Source organism: Pelobates fuscus, chromosome 12, assembly GCF_036172605.1.
Source record: "Pelobates fuscus isolate aPelFus1 chromosome 12, aPelFus1.pri, whole genome shotgun sequence".
NCBI classification, from domain to species: domain Eukaryota; kingdom Metazoa; phylum Chordata; class Amphibia; order Anura; family Pelobatidae; genus Pelobates; species Pelobates fuscus.
Genome location: NC_086328.1, coordinates 54,446,498 through 54,463,084, shown reverse-complemented (window position 1 = coordinate 54,463,084; position 16,587 = coordinate 54,446,498).

The following is a 16,587-nucleotide window of genomic DNA, read 5'->3' as shown; positions in this document are numbered from 1 at the left end:
TCCGGAAAAATCCGGAAAAAAAAATCCGGAAAAATCCGGAAAAAAAAAATCCGGAAAAATTCGGAAATAAAAAATCCGGAAAAATTCAGAAAAAAAATCCGGAAAAAAAATCCAGAAAAAAAATCCAGAAAAATCCGGAAAAAAAAAATCCGGAAAAATCCGGAAAAAAAAATCCGGAAAAATCCGGAAAAAGAAATCCGGAAAAAAAATCCGGAGAAAAAATCCAGAAAAATCAGGAAAAAAAAATCCGGAAAAATCCGGAAAAAAAATCCGGAAAAATCCATAAAAATCCAGAAAAAAAATGCGGAAAAAAAAATCCAGAAAAATCCGGAGAAAAAAAATCTGGAAAAAACAGGAAAAAAAAATCCGGAAAAAAAATCCGAAAAAATCCGGAAAAAAAAATCCGGAAAAATCAGGAAAAAAAATTCGGAAAATCTGGAAAAAAAATCCGCAAAAAAAAATCCGGAAATAAAAAATCCGGAAAAAAAATCCGGAAAAAAAAATCCGGAAAAAGAAATCCGTAAAAATCTGGAAAAAAAATCCGGAAAAATCCGGAAAAATCCGGAAAAAAAATCCAGAAAAATTATCCGGAAAAAAAAATCCTGAAAAATCCCCCCAAAAAAATCCTGAAAAAAAAATCCGGAAAGAAAATCCAGAGGGAAAAATCCCCCCAAAAAATCCTGAAAAAAAATCCGGAAAAATCCGAAAAAAAAAAATCCGGAAAAATCCGGAAAAAAAATCCGGAAAAATCCAGAAAAATCCAGAAAAAAAATCCAGAAAAAAAAAATCCGGAAATAAAATCCAGAGAAAAAAAATCCGGAAAAAAAAATCCGGAAAAAAAAATCCGAAAAAATCCGGAAAAAAACAAATCCTGAAAAAAAAATAAGGAAAAATCCCCCAAAAAAATCCTGAAAAAAAAATCCTGAAAAAAAATCCGGAAAAATCCGGAAAAAAAAAATCCGGAAAAAAAATCCGGAAAAATCCAGAAAAATCCAGAAAAAAAATCCAGAAAAAAAAAATCCAGAAAAATCCGGAGAAAAAAATCCGGAAAAAACAGGAAAATAAATCCGGAAAAAAAATCAGGAAAAAAAAATCCGGAAAAAAAATCCAGAAAAATCCGGAGAAAAAAAATCCGGAAAAATCTGGAAAAAAAAATCTGAAAAAATCTGGAAAAAAAAATCCAGAAAAATCCGGAAAAAAAAAATCCGGAAAAAAAAATCCGGAAAAAAAAATCCAGAAAAAAAATCCGGAAAAAAAAATCCAGAAAAATTCAGAAAAAAAATCCGGAAAAAAAATCCGGAGAAAAATTCCAAAAAAATAAGGAAAAAAAAATCCGGAAAAATCCGGAAAAAAAATCCGGAAAAATCCATAAAAATCCAGAAAAAAAAATGCGGAAAAAAAAATCCAGAAAAATCCGGAGAAAAAAAATCTGGAAAAAAACAGGAAAAAAAAATCCGGAAAAAAAATCCGAAAAAATCCGGAAAAAAAAATCCGGAAAAATCAGGAAAAAAAATCAGGATAATCTGGAAAAAAAATCCGCAAAAAAAAATCCGGAAATAAAAAATCCGGAAAAAAAATCCAGAAAAAAAATCCAGAAAAATCCGGAAAAAAAAAATCCGGAAAAATCCGGAAAAAAAAATCCGGAAAAATCCGGAAAAAGAAATCCTGAAAAATCCGGAAAAAAAAATCCGGAAAAATCCGGAAAAAAAAAATCCGGAAAAATTCGGAAATAAAAAATCCGGAAAAATTCAGAAAAAAAATCCGGAAAAAAAATCCGGAGAAAAAATCTGGAAAAATCCGGAAAAAAAATCCGGAAAAATCCATAAAAATCCAGAAAAAAAATGCGGAAAAAAAAATCCAGAAAAATCCGGAGAAAAAAAATCCGGAAAAAACAGGAAAAAAAAATCCGGAAAAAAAATCCGAAAAAATCAGAAAAAAAAAATCCGGAAAAATCAGGAAAAAAAATCGGGAAAATCTGGAAAAAAAATCCGCAAAAAAAAAATCCGGAAAAAAAAATCCAGAAAAAAAATCCAGAAAAATCCGGAAAAAAAAAATCCGGAAAAATCCGGAAAAAAAAATCCGGAAAAATCCGGAAAAAGAAATCCGGAAAAATCCGGAAAAAAAAATCCGGAAAAATCCGGAAAAAAAAAATCCGGAAAAATCCGGAAAAAAAATCCGGAAAAATCCGGAAAAAAAAAAATCCGGAAAAATTCGGAAAAACAACTTCCGGAAAATTCCGGAAAAAAAATCCGGAAAAAAAAATCTGGAAAAAAAAATCCGAAAAAATCCGGAAAAAAATCCGGAAAAATCCGGAGAAAAAAAATCCGGAAAAAAAATCCGGAAAAAAAAATCCGGAAAAAAAATCCGGAAAAAAAATCCGAAAAAATCCGGAAATCTAAATCCGGAAAAATCAGGAAAAAAAAATCCGGAAAAAAAATCTGGAAAAATCCGGAGAAAAAAAATCCGGAAAAATCCAGAAAAAAAAATCCGGAAAAAAAACTCCGGAAAAATCCGGAAAAAAACAATCCGGAAAAATCCGGAAAAAAAAATCTGGAAAAATCCGGAAAAAAAAATCCGGAAAAATTCGGAAAAAAAAAATCCAGAAAAATTCAGAAAAAAAATCCGGAAAAAAAATCCGGAGAAAAAATCCAGAAAAATCAGGAAAAAAAAATCCGGAAAAATCCGGAAAAAAAATCCGGAAAAATCCATAAAAATCCAGAAAAAAAATGCGGAAAAAAAAATCCAGAAAAATCCGGAGAAAAAAAATCTGGAAAAAACAGGAAAAAAAAATCCGGAAAAAAAATCTGAAAAAATCCGGAAAAAAAAATCCGGAAAAATCAGGAAAAAAAATTCGGAAAATCTGGAAAAAAAATCCGCAAAAAAAAATCCGGAAATAAAAAATCCGGAAAAAAAATCCGGAAAAAAAAATCCGGAAAAAGAAATCCGTAAAAATCTGGAAAAAAAACCCGGAAAAATCCGGAAAAATCCGGAAAAAAAATCCAGAAAAATTATCCGGAAAAAAAATCCGGAAAAATCCCCCCAAAAAAATCCTGAAAAAAAAATCCGGAAAGAAAATCCAGAGGGAAAAATCCCCCCAAAAAATCCTGAAAAAAAATCCGGAAAAATCAGAAAAAAAAAAATCCGGAAAAATCCGGAAAAAAAATCCGGAAAAATCCAGAAAAATCCAGAAAAAAAATCCAGAAAAAAAAAATCCGGAAAGAAAATCCAGAGAAAAAAAATCCGGAAAAAAAAATCCGGAAAAAAAAATCCGAAAAAATCCGGAAAAAAACAAATCCGGAAAAAAAAATAAGGAAAAATCCCCAAAAAAAATCCTGAAAAAAAAATCCTGAAAAAAAATCCGGAAAAATCCGGAAAAAAAAAATCCGGAAAAAAAATCCGGAAAAATCCAGAAAAATCCAGAAAAAAAATCCAGAAAAAAAAAATCCAGAAAAATCCGGAGAAAAAAATCCGGAAAAAACAGGAAAATAAATCCGGAAAAAAAATCCGGAAAAAAAAATCCGGAGAAATCCGGAAATCAAAATCCGGAAAAATCAGGAAAAAAAAATCCGGAAAAAAAATCCAGAAAAATCCGGAGAAAAAAAATCCGGAAAAATCTGGAAAAAAAAATCCGAAAAAATCTGGAAAAAAAAATCCAGAAAAATCCGGAAAAAAAAAATCCGGAAAAAAAAATCCGGAAAAAAAAATCTGGAAAAAAAATCCGGAAAAAAAAATCCGGAAAAAAATTCCGGAAAAAAAAATCCAGAAAAATTCAGAAAAAAAATCCGGAAAAAAAATCCGGAGAAAAATTCCAGAAAAATCAGGAAAAAAAAATCCGGAAAAATCCGGAAAAAAAATCCGGAAAAATCCATAAAAATCCAGAAAAAAAAATGCGGAAAAAAAAATCCAGAAAAATCCGGAGAAAAAAAATCTGGAAAAAAACAGGAAAAAAAAATCCGGAAAAAAAATCCGAAAAAATCCGGAAAAAAAAATCCGGAAAAATCAGGAAAAAAAATCAGGAAAATCTGGAAAAAAAATCCGCAAAAAAAAATCCGGAAATAAAAAATCCGGAAAAAAAATCCGGAAAAAAAAATCCGGAAAAAGAAATCCGTAAAAATCTGGAAAAAAAATCCGGAAAAATCCGGAAAAATCCGGAAAAAAAATCCAGAAAAATAATCCGGAAAAAAAATCCGGAAAAATCCGGAAAAAAAATCTGGAAAAATCCAGAAAAATCCAGAAAAAAATCCAGAAAAAAAAAATCCGGAAAGAAAATCCAGAGAAAAAAAATCCGGAAAAAAAAATCCGGAAAAAAAAATCCGAAAAAATCCGGAAAAAAACAAATCCGGAAAAAAAATAAGGAAAAATCCCCCCAAAAAATCCTGAAAAAAAATCCGGAAAAATACGGAAAAAAAAAATCCAGAAAAATCCAGAAAAAAAATCCAGAAAAAAAAAATCCGGAAAGAAAATCCAGAGAAAAAAAATCCGGAAAAAAAAATCCGGAAAAAAAAATCCGAAAAAATCCGGAAAAAAACAAATCCGGAAAAAAAAATAAGGAAAAATCCCCCCAAAAAATCCTGAAAAAAAATCCGGAAAAATCCGGAAAAAAAAAATCCGGAAAAATCCGGAAAAAAAATCCGGAAAAATCCAGAAAAATCCAGAAAAAAAATCCAGAAAAAAAAAATCCGGAAAGAAAATCCAGAGAAAAAAAATCCGGAAAAAAAAATCCGGAAAAAAAAATCCGAAAAAATCCTGAAAAAAACAAATCCGGAAAAAAAAATAAGGAAAAATCCCCAAAAAAAATCCTGAAAAAAAAATCCGGAAAAAAAATCCGGAAAAATCCTGAAAAAAAATCCGGAAAAATCCGGAAAAAAAAAATCCGGAAAAATCCGGAAAAAAAATCCGGAAAAATCCAGAAAAATCCAGAAAAAAAATCCAGAAAAAAAAAATCCGGAAAGAAAATCCAGAGAAAAAAAATCCGGAAAAAAAAATCCGGAAAAAAAAATCCGAAAAAATCCTGAAAAAAACAAATCCGGAAAAAAAAATAAGGAAAAATCCCCAAAAAAAATCCTGAAAAAAAAATCCGGAAAAAAAATCCGGAAAAATCCGGAAAAAAAAAATCCGGAAAAATTCGGAAATAAAAAATCCGGAAAAATTCAGAAAAAAAATCCGGAAAAAAAATCCGGAGAAAAAATCTGGAAAAATCCGGAAAAAAAATCTGGAAAAATCCGGAAAAAAAATCCGGAAAAATCCATAAAAATCCAGAAAAAAAAATGCGGAAAAAAAAATCCAGAAAAATCCGGAGAAAAAAAATCCGGAAAAAACAGGAAAAAAAAATCCAGAAAAAAAATCCGCAAAAAAAAAAATCCGGAAAAAAAAATCCAGAAAAAAAATCCAGAAAAATCCGGAAAAAAAAAATCCGAAAAAATCCGGAAAAAAAAATCCGGAAAAATCAGGAAAAAAAATTCGGAAAATCTGGAAAAAAAATCCGCAAAAAAAAATCCGGAAATAAAAAATCCGGAAAAAAAATCCGGAAAAAAAAATCCGGAAAAAGAAATCCGTAAAAATCTGGAAAAAAAATCCGGAAAAATCCGGAAAAATCCGGAAAAAAAATCCAGAAAAATTATCCGGAAAAAAAAATCCGGAAAAATCCCCCCAAAAAAATCCTGAAAAAAAAATCCGGAAAGAAAATCCAGAGGGAAAAATCCCCCCAAAAAATCCTGAAAAAAAATCCGGAAAAATCCGAAAAAAAAAAATCCGGAAAAATCCGGAAAAAAAATCCGGAAAAATCCAGAAAAATCCAGAAAAAAAATCCGGAAAAAAAAATCCGGAAAAAAAAATCCGAAAAAATCCGGAAAAAAACAAATCCGGAAAAAAAAATAAGGAAAAATCCCCCAAAAAAATCCTGAAAAAAAAATCCTGAAAAAAAATCCGGAAAAATCCGGAAAAAAAAAATCCGGAAAAAAAATCCAGAAAAATCCGGAAAAAAAAAATCCGGAAAAAAAAATCCGGAAAAAAAAATCCGGAAAAAAAATCCGGAAAAAAAAATCCGGAAAAAAATTCCGGAAAAAAAAATCCAGAAAAATTCAGAAAAAAAATCCGGAAAAAAAATCCGGAGAAAAATTCCAGAAAAATCAGGAAAAAAAAATCCGGAAAAATCCGGAAAAAAAATCCGGAAAAATCCAGAAAAATCCAGAAAAAAAAATGCGGAAAAAAAAATCCAGAAAAATCCGGAGAAAAAAAATCTGGAAAAAAACAGGAAAAAAAAATCCGGAAAAAAAATCCGAAAAAATCCGGAAAAAAAAATCCGGAAAAATCAGGAAAAAAAATCAGGAAAATCTGGAAAAAAAATCCGCAAAAAAAAATCCGGAAATAAAAAATCCGGAAAAAAAATCCGGAAAAAAAAATCCGGAAAAAGAAATCCGTAAAAATCTGGAAAAAAAATCCGGAAAAATCCGGAAAAATCCGGAAAAAAAATCCGAAAAAATCAGAAAAAAAAAATCCGGAAAAATCAGGAAAAAAAATCGGGAAAATCTGGAAAAAAAATCCGCAAAAAAAAAATCCGGAAAAAAAAATCCAGAAAAAAAATCCAGAAAAATCCGGAAAAAAAAAATCCGGAAAAATCCGGAAAAAAAAATCCGGAAAAATCCGGAAAAAGAAATCCGGAAAAATCCGGAAAAAAAAATCCGGAAAAATCCGGAAAAAAAAAATCCGGAAAAATCCGGAAAAAAAATCCGGAAAAATCCGGAAAAAAAAATCCGGAAAAAAAATCCGGAAAAAAAAATCCGGAAAAAAATTCCGGAAAAAAAAATCCAGAAAAATTCAGAAAAAAAATCCGGAAAAAAAATCCGGAGAAAAATTCCAGAAAAATCAGGAAAAAAAAATCCGGAAAAATCCGGAAAAAAAATCCGGAAAAATCCATAAAAATCCAGAAAAAAAAATGCGGAAAAAAAAATCCAGAAAAATCCGGAGAAAAAAAATCTGGAAAAAAACAGGAAAAAAAAATCCGGAAAAAAAATCCGAAAAAATCCGGAAAAAAAAATCCGGAAAAATCAGGATAAAAAATCAGGAAAATCTGGAAAAAAAATCCGCAAAAAAAAATCCGGAAATAAAAAATCCGGAAAAAAAATCCGGAAAAAAAAATCCGGAAAAAGAAATCCGTAAAAATCTGGAAAAAAAATCCGGAAAAATCCGGAAAAATCCGGAAAAAAAATCCGAAAAAATCAGAAAAAAAAAATCCGGAAAAATCAGGAAAAAAAATCGGGAAAATCTGGAAAAAAAATCCGCAAAAAAAAAATCCGGAAAAAAAAATCCAGAAAAAAAATCCAGAAAAATCCGGAAAAAAAAAATCCGGAAAAATCCGGAAAAAAAAATCCGGAAAAATCCGGAAAAAGAAATCCGGAAAAATCCGGAAAAAAAAATCCGGAAAAATCCGGAAAAAAAAAATCCGGAAAAATCCGGAAAAAAAATCCGGAAAAATCCGGAAAAAAAAATCCGGAAAAAAAATCCGGAAAAAAAAATCCGGAAAAAAATTCCGGAAAAAAAAATCCAGAAAAATTCAGAAAAAAAATCCGGAAAAAAAATCCGGAGAAAAATTCCAGAAAAATCAGGAAAAAAAAATCCGGAAAAATCCGGAAAAAAAATCCGGAAAAATCCATAAAAATCCAGAAAAAAAAATGCGGAAAAAAAAATCCAGAAAAATCCGGAGAAAAAAAATCTGGAAAAAAACAGGAAAAAAAAATCCGGAAAAAAAATCCGAAAAAATCCGGAAAAAAAAATCCGGAAAAATCAGGAAAAAAAATCAGGAAAATCTGGAAAAAAAATCCGCAAAAAAAAATCCGGAAATAAAAAATCCGTAAAAAAAATCCGGAAAAAAAATCCGGAAAAATCCGGAAAAAAAAAATCCGGAAAAATTCGGAAATAAAAAATCCGGAAAAATTCAGAAAAAAAATCCGGAAAAAAAATCCAGAAAAAAAATCCAGAAAAATCCGGAAAAAAAAAATCCGGAAAAATCCGGAAAAAAAAATCCGGAAAAATCCGGAAAAAGAAATCCTGAAAAATCCGGAAAAAAAAATCCGGAAAAATCCGGAAAAAAAAAATCCGGAAAAATTCGGAAATAAAAAATCCGGAAAAATTCAGAAAAAAAATCCGGAAAAAAAATCCGGAGAAAAAATCTGGAAAAATCCGGAAAAAAAATCCGGAAAAATCCATAAAAATCCAGAAAAAAAATGCGGAAAAAAAAATCCAGAAAAATCCGGAGAAAAAAAATCCGGAAAAAACAGGAAAAAAAAATCCGGAAAAAAAATCCGAAAAAATCAGAAAAAAAAAATCCGGAAAAATCAGGAAAAAAAATCGGGAAAATCTGGAAAAAAAATCCGCAAAAAAAAAATCCGGAAAAAAAAATCCAGAAAAAAAATCCAGAAAAATCCGGAAAAAAAAAATCCGGAAAAATCCGGAAAAAAAAATCCGGAAAAATCCGGAAAAAGAAATCCGGAAAAATCCGGAAAAAAAAATCCGGAAAAATCCGGAAAAAAAAAATCCGGAAAAATCCGGAAAAAAAATCCGGAAAAATCCGGAAAAAAAAATCCGGAAAAAAAATCCGGAAAAAAAAATCCGGAAAAAAATTCCGGAAAAAAAAATCCAGAAAAATTCAGAAACAAAATCCGGAAAAAAAATCCGGAGAAAAATTCCAGAAAAATCAGGAAAAAAAAATCCGGAAAAATCCGGAAAAAAAATCCGGAAAAATCCATAAAAATCCAGAAAAAAAAATGCGGAAAAAAAAATCCAGAAAAATCCGGAGAAAAAAAATCTGGAAAAAAACAGGAAAAAAAAATCCGGAAAAAAAATCCGAAAAAATCCGGAAAAAAAAATCCGGAAAAATCAGGAAAAAAAATCAGGAAAATCTGGAAAAAAAATCCGCAAAAAAAAATCCGGAAATAAAAAATCCGTAAAAAAAATCCGGAAAAAAAATCCGGAAAAATCCGGAAAAAAAAAATCCGGAAAAATTCGGAAATAAAAAATCCGGAAAAATTCAGAAAAAAAATCCGGAAAAAAAATCCAGAAAAAAAATCTGGAAAAATCCGGAAAAAAAATCCGGAAAAATCCATAAAAATCCAGAAAAAAAATGCGGAAAAAAAAATCCAGAAAAATCCGGAGAAAAAAAATCCGGAAAAAACAGGAAAAAAAAATCCGGAAAAAAAATCCGAAAAAATCCGGAAAAAGAAATCCTGAAAAATCCGGAAAAAAAAATCCGGAAAAATCCGGAAAAAAAAAATCCGGAAAAATTCGGAAATAAAAAATCCGGAAAAATTCAGAAAAAAAATCCGGAAAAAAAATCCGGAGAAAAAATCTGGAAAAATCCGGAAAAAAAATCCGGAAAAATCCATAAAAATCCAGAAAAAAAATGCGGAAAAAAAAATCCAGAAAAATCCGGAGAAAAAAAATCCGGAAAAAACAGGAAAAAAAAATCCGGAAAAAAAATCCGAAAAAATCAGAAAAAAAAAATCCGGAAAAATCAGGAAAAAAAATCGGGAAAATCTGGAAAAAAAATCCGCAAAAAAAAAATCCGGAAAAAAAAATCCAGAAAAAAAATCCAGAAAAATCCGGAAAAAAAAAATCCGGAAAAATCCGGAAAAAAAAATCCGGAAAAATCCGGAAAAAGAAATCCGGAAAAATCCGGAAAAAAAAATCCGGAAAAATCCGGAAAAAAAAAATCCGGAAAAATCCGGAAAAAAAATCCGGAAAAATCCGGAAAAAAAAATCCGGAAAAAAAATCCGGAAAAAAAAATCCGGAAAAAAATTCCGGAAAAAAAAATCCAGAAAAATTCAGAAAAAAAATCCGGAAAAAAAATCCGGAGAAAAATTCCAGAAAAATCAGGAAAAAAAAATCCGGAAAAATCCGGAAAAAAAATCCGGAAAAATCCATAAAAATCCAGAAAAAAAAATGCGGAAAAAAAAATCCAGAAAAATCCGGAGAAAAAAAATCTGGAAAAAAACAGGAAAAAAAAATCCGGAAAAAAAATCCGAAAAAATCCGGAAAAAAAAATCCGGAAAAATCAGGAAAAAAAATCAGGAAAATCTGGAAAAAAAATCCGCAAAAAAAAATCCGGAAATAAAAAATCCGTAAAAAAAATCCGGAAAAAAAATCCGGAAAAATCCGGAAAAAAAAAATCCGGAAAAATTCGGAAATAAAAAATCCGGAAAAATTCAGAAAAAAAATCCGGAAAAAAAATCCAGAAAAAAAATCCAGAAAAATCCGGAAAAAAAAAATCCGGAAAAATCCGGAAAAAAAAATCCGGAAAAATCCGGAAAAAGAAATCCTGAAAAATCCGGAAAAAAAAATCCGGAAAAATCCGGAAAAAAAAAATCCGGAAAAATTCGGAAATAAAAAATCCGGAAAAATTCAGAAAAAAAATCCGGAAAAAAAATCCGGAGAAAAAATCTGGAAAAATCCGGAAAAAAAATCCGGAAAAATCCATAAAAATCCAGAAAAAAAATGCGGAAAAAAAAATCCAGAAAAATCCGGAGAAAAAAAATCCGGAAAAAACAGGAAAAAAAAATCCGGAAAAAAAATCCGAAAAAATCAGAAAAAAAAAATCCGGAAAAATCAGGAAAAAAAATCGGGAAAATCTGGAAAAAAAATCCGCAAAAAAAAAATCCGGAAAAAAAAATCCAGAAAAAAAATCCAGAAAAATCCGGAAAAAAAAAATCCGGAAAAATCCGGAAAAAAAAATCCGGAAAAATCCGGAAAAAGAAATCCGGAAAAATCCGGAAAAAAAAATCTGGAAAAATCCGGAAAAAAAAAATCCGGAAAAATCCGGAAAAAAAATCCGGAAAAATCCGGAAAAAAAAAAATCCGGAAAAATTCGGAAAAACAACTTCCGGAAAATTCCGGAAAAAAAATCCGGAAAAAAAAATCTGGAAAAAAAAATCCGAAAAAATCCGGAAAAAAATCCGGAAAAAAAATCTGGAAAAATCCGGAGAAAAAAAATCCGGAAAAATCCAGAAAAAAAAATCCGGAAAAAAAACTCCGGAAAAATCCGGAAAAAAACAATCCGGAAAAATCCGGAAAAAAAAATCTGGAAAAATCCGGAAAAAAAAATCCGGAAAAATTCGGAAAAAAAAAATCCAGAAAAATTCAGAAAAAAAATCCGGAAAAAAAATCCGGAGAAAAAATCCAGAAAAATCAGGAAAAAAAAATCCGGAAAAATCCGGAAAAAAAATCCGGAAAAATCCATAAAAATCCAGAAAAAAAATGCGGAAAAAAAAATCCAGAAAAATCCGGAGAAAAAAAATCTGGAAAAAACAGGAAAAAAAAATCCGGAAAAAAAATCTGAAAAAATCCGGAAAAAAAAATCCGGAAAAATCAGGAAAAAAAATTCGGAAAATCTGGAAAAAAAATCCGCAAAAAAAAATCCGGAAATAAAAAATCCGGAAAAAAAATCCGGAAAAAAAAATCCGGAAAAAGAAATCCGTAAAAATCTGGAAAAAAAACCCGGAAAAATCCGGAAAAATCCGGAAAAAAAATCCAGAAAAATTATCCGGAAAAAAAATCCGGAAAAATCCCCCCAAAAAAATCCTGAAAAAAAAATCCGGAAAGAAAATCCAGAGGGAAAAATCCCCCCAAAAAATCCTGAAAAAAAATCCGGAAAAATCAGAAAAAAAAAAATCCGGAAAAATCCGGAAAAAAAATCCGGAAAAATCCAGAAAAATCCAGAAAAAAAATCCAGAAAAAAAAAATCCGGAAAGAAAATCCAGAGAAAAAAAATCCGGAAAAAAAAATCCGGAAAAAAAAATCCGAAAAAATCCGGAAAAAAACAAATCCGGAAAAAAAAATAAGGAAAAATCCCCAAAAAAAATCCTGAAAAAAAAATCCTGAAAAAAAATCCGGAAAAATCCGGAAAAAAAAAATCCGGAAAAAAAATCCGGAAAAATCCAGAAAAATCCAGAAAAAAAATCCAGAAAAAAAAAATCCAGAAAAATCCGGAGAAAAAAATCCGGAAAAAACAGGAAAATAAATCCGGAAAAAAAATCCGGAAAAAAAAATCCGGAGAAATCCGGAAATCAAAATCCGGAAAAATCAGGAAAAAAAAATCCGGAAAAAAAATCCAGAAAAATCCGGAGAAAAAAAATCCGGAAAAATCTGGAAAAAAAAATCCGAAAAAATCTGGAAAAAAAAATCCAGAAAAATCCGGAAAAAAAAAATCCGGAAAAAAAAATCCGGAAAAAAAAATCCGGAAAAAAAATCCGGAAAAAAAAATCCGGAAAAAAATTCCGGAAAAAAAAATCCAGAAAAATTCAGAAAAAAAATCCGGAAAAAAAATCCGGAGAAAAATTCCAGAAAAATCAGGAAAAAAAAATCCGGAAAAATCCGGAAAAAAAATCCGGAAAAATCCATAAAAATCCAGAAAAAAAAATGCGGAAAAAAAAATCCAGAAAAATCCGGAGAAAAAAAATCTGGAAAAAAACAGGAAAAAAAAATCCGGAAAAAAAATCCGAAAAAATCCGGAAAAAAAAATCCGGAAAAATCAGGAAAAAAAATCAGGAAAATCTGGAAAAAAAATCCGCAAAAAAAAATCCGGAAATAAAAAATCCGGAAAAAAAATCCGGAAAAAAAAATCCGGAAAAAGAAATCCGTAAAAATCTGGAAAAAAAATCCGGAAAAATCCGGAAAAATCCGGAAAAAAAATCCAGAAAAATAATCCGGAAAAAAAATCCGGAAAAATCCGGAAAAAAAATCTGGAAAAATCCAGAAAAATCCAGAAAAAAATCCAGAAAAAAAAAATCCGGAAAGAAAATCCAGAGAAAAAAAATCCGGAAAAAAAAATCCGGAAAAAAAAATCCGAAAAAATCCGGAAAAAAACAAATCCGGAAAAAAAATAAGGAAAAATCCCCCCAAAAAATCCTGAAAAAAAATCCGGAAAAATACGGAAAAAAAAAATCCAGAAAAATCCAGAAAAAAAATCCAGAAAAAAAAAATCCGGAAAGAAAATCCAGAGAAAAAAAATCCGGAAAAAAAAATCCGGAAAAAAAAATCCGAAAAAATCCGGAAAAAAACAAATCCGGAAAAAAAAATAAGGAAAAATCCCCAAAAAAAATCCTGAAAAAAAAATCCGGAAAAAAAATCCGGAAAAATCCGGAAAAAAAATCTGGAAAAAATCCTGAAAAAAAATCCGGAAAAATCCGGAAAAAAAAAATCCGGAAAAATCCGGAAAAAAAATCCGGAAAAATCCAGAAAAATCCAGAAAAAAAATCCAGAAAAAAAAAATCCGGAAAGAAAATCCAGAGAAAAAAAATCCGGAAAAAAAAATCCGGAAAAAAAAATCCGAAAAAATCCTGAAAAAAACAAATCCGGAAAAAAAAATAAGGAAAAATCCCCAAAAAAAATCCTGAAAAAAAAATCCGGAAAAAAAATCCGGAAAAATCCAGAAAAAAAATCCGGAAAAAAAATCCGGAGAAAAAATCTGGAAAAATCCGGAAAAAAAATCTGGAAAAATCCGGAAAAAAAATCCGGAAAAAAAAATCCAGAAAAAAAATCCAGAAAAATCCGGAAAAAAAAAATCCGGAAAAATCCGGAAAAAAAAATCCGGAAAAATCCGGAAAAAGAAATCCGGAAAAATCCGGAAAAAAAATACGGAAAAATCAGGAAAAAAAATCAGGAAAAAAAATACGGAAAAAAAAAATCCGGAAAAATCCGGAAAAAAAAATCCGGAAAAATCCGGAAAAAAAAAAATCCGGAAAAATTCGGAAAAACAACTTCCGGAAAATTCCGGAAAAAAAATCCGGAAAAAAAAATCCGGAAAAAAAAATCCGAAAAAATCCGGAAAAAAATCCGGAAAAATCCGGAAAAAAAATCCAGAAAAATTATCCGGAAAAAAAAATCCGGAAAAATCCCCCCAAAAAAATCCTGAAAAAAAAATCCGGAAAGAAAATCCAGAGGGAAAAATCCCCCCAAAAAATCCTGAAAAAAAATCCGGAAAAATCAGAAAAAAAAAAATCCGGAAAAATCCGGAAAAAAAATCCGAAAAAATCCAGAAAAATCCAGAAAAAAAATCCAGAAAAAAAAAATCCGGAAAGAAAATCCAGAGAAAAAAAATCCGGAAAAAAAAATCCGGAAAAAAAAATCCGAAAAAATCCGGAAAAAAAAATCCGGAAAAATCCGGAAAAAAAAATCCGGAAAAATTCGGAAATAAAAAATCCGGAAAAATTCAGAAAAAAAATCCGGAAAAAAAATCCGGAGAAAAAATCTGGAAAAATCCGGAAAAAAAATCCGGAAAAATCCATAAAAATCCAGAAAAAAAATGCGGAAAAAAAAATCCAGAAAAATCCGGAGAAAAAAAATCCGGAAAAAACAGGAAAAAAAAATCCGGAAAAAAAATCCGAAAAAATCAGAAAAAAAAATCCGGAAAAATCAGGAAAAAAAATCCGGAAAATCTGGAAAAAAAATCCGCAAAAAAAAAATCCGGAAAAAAAAATCCAGAAAAAAAATCCAGAAAAATCCGGAAAAAAAAAATCCGGAAAAATCTGGAAAAAAAAATCCGGAAAAATCCGGAAAAAGAAATCCGGAAAAATCCGGGAAAAAAATACGGAAAAATCCGGAAAAAAAATCAGGAAAAAAAATACGGAAAAAAAAAATCCGGAAAAATCCGGAAAAAAAAATCCGGAAAAATCCGGAAAAAAAAAAATCCGGAAAAATTCGGAAAAACAACTTCCGGAAAATTCCGGAAAAAAAATCCGGAAAAAAAAATCCGGAAAAAAAAATCCGAAAAAATCCGGAAAAAAATCCGGAAAAATCAGGAAAAAAAATCAGGAAAATCTGGAAAAAAAATCCGCAAAAAAAAATCCGGAAATAAAAAATCCGGAAAAAAAATCCGGAAAAAAAATCCGGAAAAATCCGGAAAAAAAAAATCCGGAAAAATTCGGAAATAAAAAATCCGGAAAAATTCAGAAAAAAAATCCGGAAAAAAAATCCAGAAAAAAAATCCAGAAAAATCCGGAAAAAAAAAATCCGGAAAAATCCGGAAAAAAAAATCCGGAAAAATCCGGAAAAAGAAATCCTGAAAAATCCGGAAAAAAAAATCCGGAAAAATCCAGAAAAAAAAAATCCGGAAAAATTCGGAAATAAAAAATCCGGAAAAATTCAGAAAAAAAATCCGGAAAAAAAATCCGGAGAAAAAATCTGGAAAAATCCGGAAAAAAAATCCGGAAAAATCCATAAAAATCCAGAAAAAAAATGCGGAAAAAAAAATCCAGAAAAATCCGGAGAAAAAAAATCCGGAAAAAACAGGAAAAAAAAATCCGGAAAAAAAATCCGAAAAAATCAGAAAAAAAAAATCCGGAAAAATCAGGAAAAAAAATCCGGAAAATCTGGAAAAAAAATCCGCAAAAAAAAAATCCGGAAAAAAAAATCCAGAAAAAAAATCCAGAAAAATCCGGAAAAAAAAAATCCGGAAAAATCCGGAAAAAAAAATCCGGAAAAATCCGGAAAAAGAAATCCGGAAAAATCCGGAAAAAAAATACGGAAAAATCCGGAAAAAAAATCAGGAAAAAAAATCCGGAAAAAAAAAATCCGGAAAAATCCGGAAAAAAAATCCGGAAAAATCCGGAAAAAAAAAAATCCGGAAAAATTCGGAAAAACAACTTCCGGAAAATTCCGGAAAAAAAATCCGGAAAAAAAAATCCGAAAAAATCCGGAAAAAAATCCGGAAAAATCCGGAGAAAAAAAATCCGGAAAAAAAATCCGGAAAAAAAAATCCGGAAAAAAAATCCGGAAAAAAAATCCGAAAAAATCCGGAAATCTAAATCCGGAAAAATCAGGAAAAAAAAATCCGGAAAAAAAATCTGGAAAAATCCGGAGAAAAAAAATCCGGAAAAATCCAGAAAAAAAAATCCGGAAAAAAAACTCCGGAAAAATCCGGAAAAAAACAATCCGGAAAAATCCGGAAAAAAAAATCTGGAAAAATCCGGAAAAAAAAATCCGGAAAAATTCGGAAAAAAAAAATCCAGAAAAATTCAGAAAAAAAATCCGGAAAAAAAATCCGGAGAAAAAATCCAGAAAAATCAGGAAAAAAAAATCCGGAAAAATCCGGAAAAAAAATCCGGAAAAATCCATAAAAATCCAGAAAAAAAATGCGGAAAAAAAAATCCAGAAAAATCCGGAGAAAAAAAATCTGGAAAAAACAGGAAAAAAAAATCCGGAAAAAAAATCCGAAAAAATCCGGAAAAAAAAATCCGGAAAAATCAGGAAAAAAAATTCGGAAAATCTGGAAAAAAAATCCGCAAAAAAAAATCCGGAAATAAAAAATCCGGAAAAAAAATCCGGAAAAAAAAATCCGGAAAAAGAAATCCGTAAAAATCTGGAAAAAAAATCCGGAAAAATCCGGAAAAATCCGGAAAAAAAATCCAGAAAAATTATCCGGAAAAAAAATCCGGAAAAATCCCCCCAAAAAAATCCTGAAAAAAAAATCCGGAAAGAAAATCCAGAGGGAAAAATCCCCCCAAAAAATCCTGAAAAAAAATCCGGAAAAATCAGAAAAAAAAAAATCCGGAAAAATCCGGAAAAAAAATCCGGAAAAATCCAGAAAAATCCAGAAA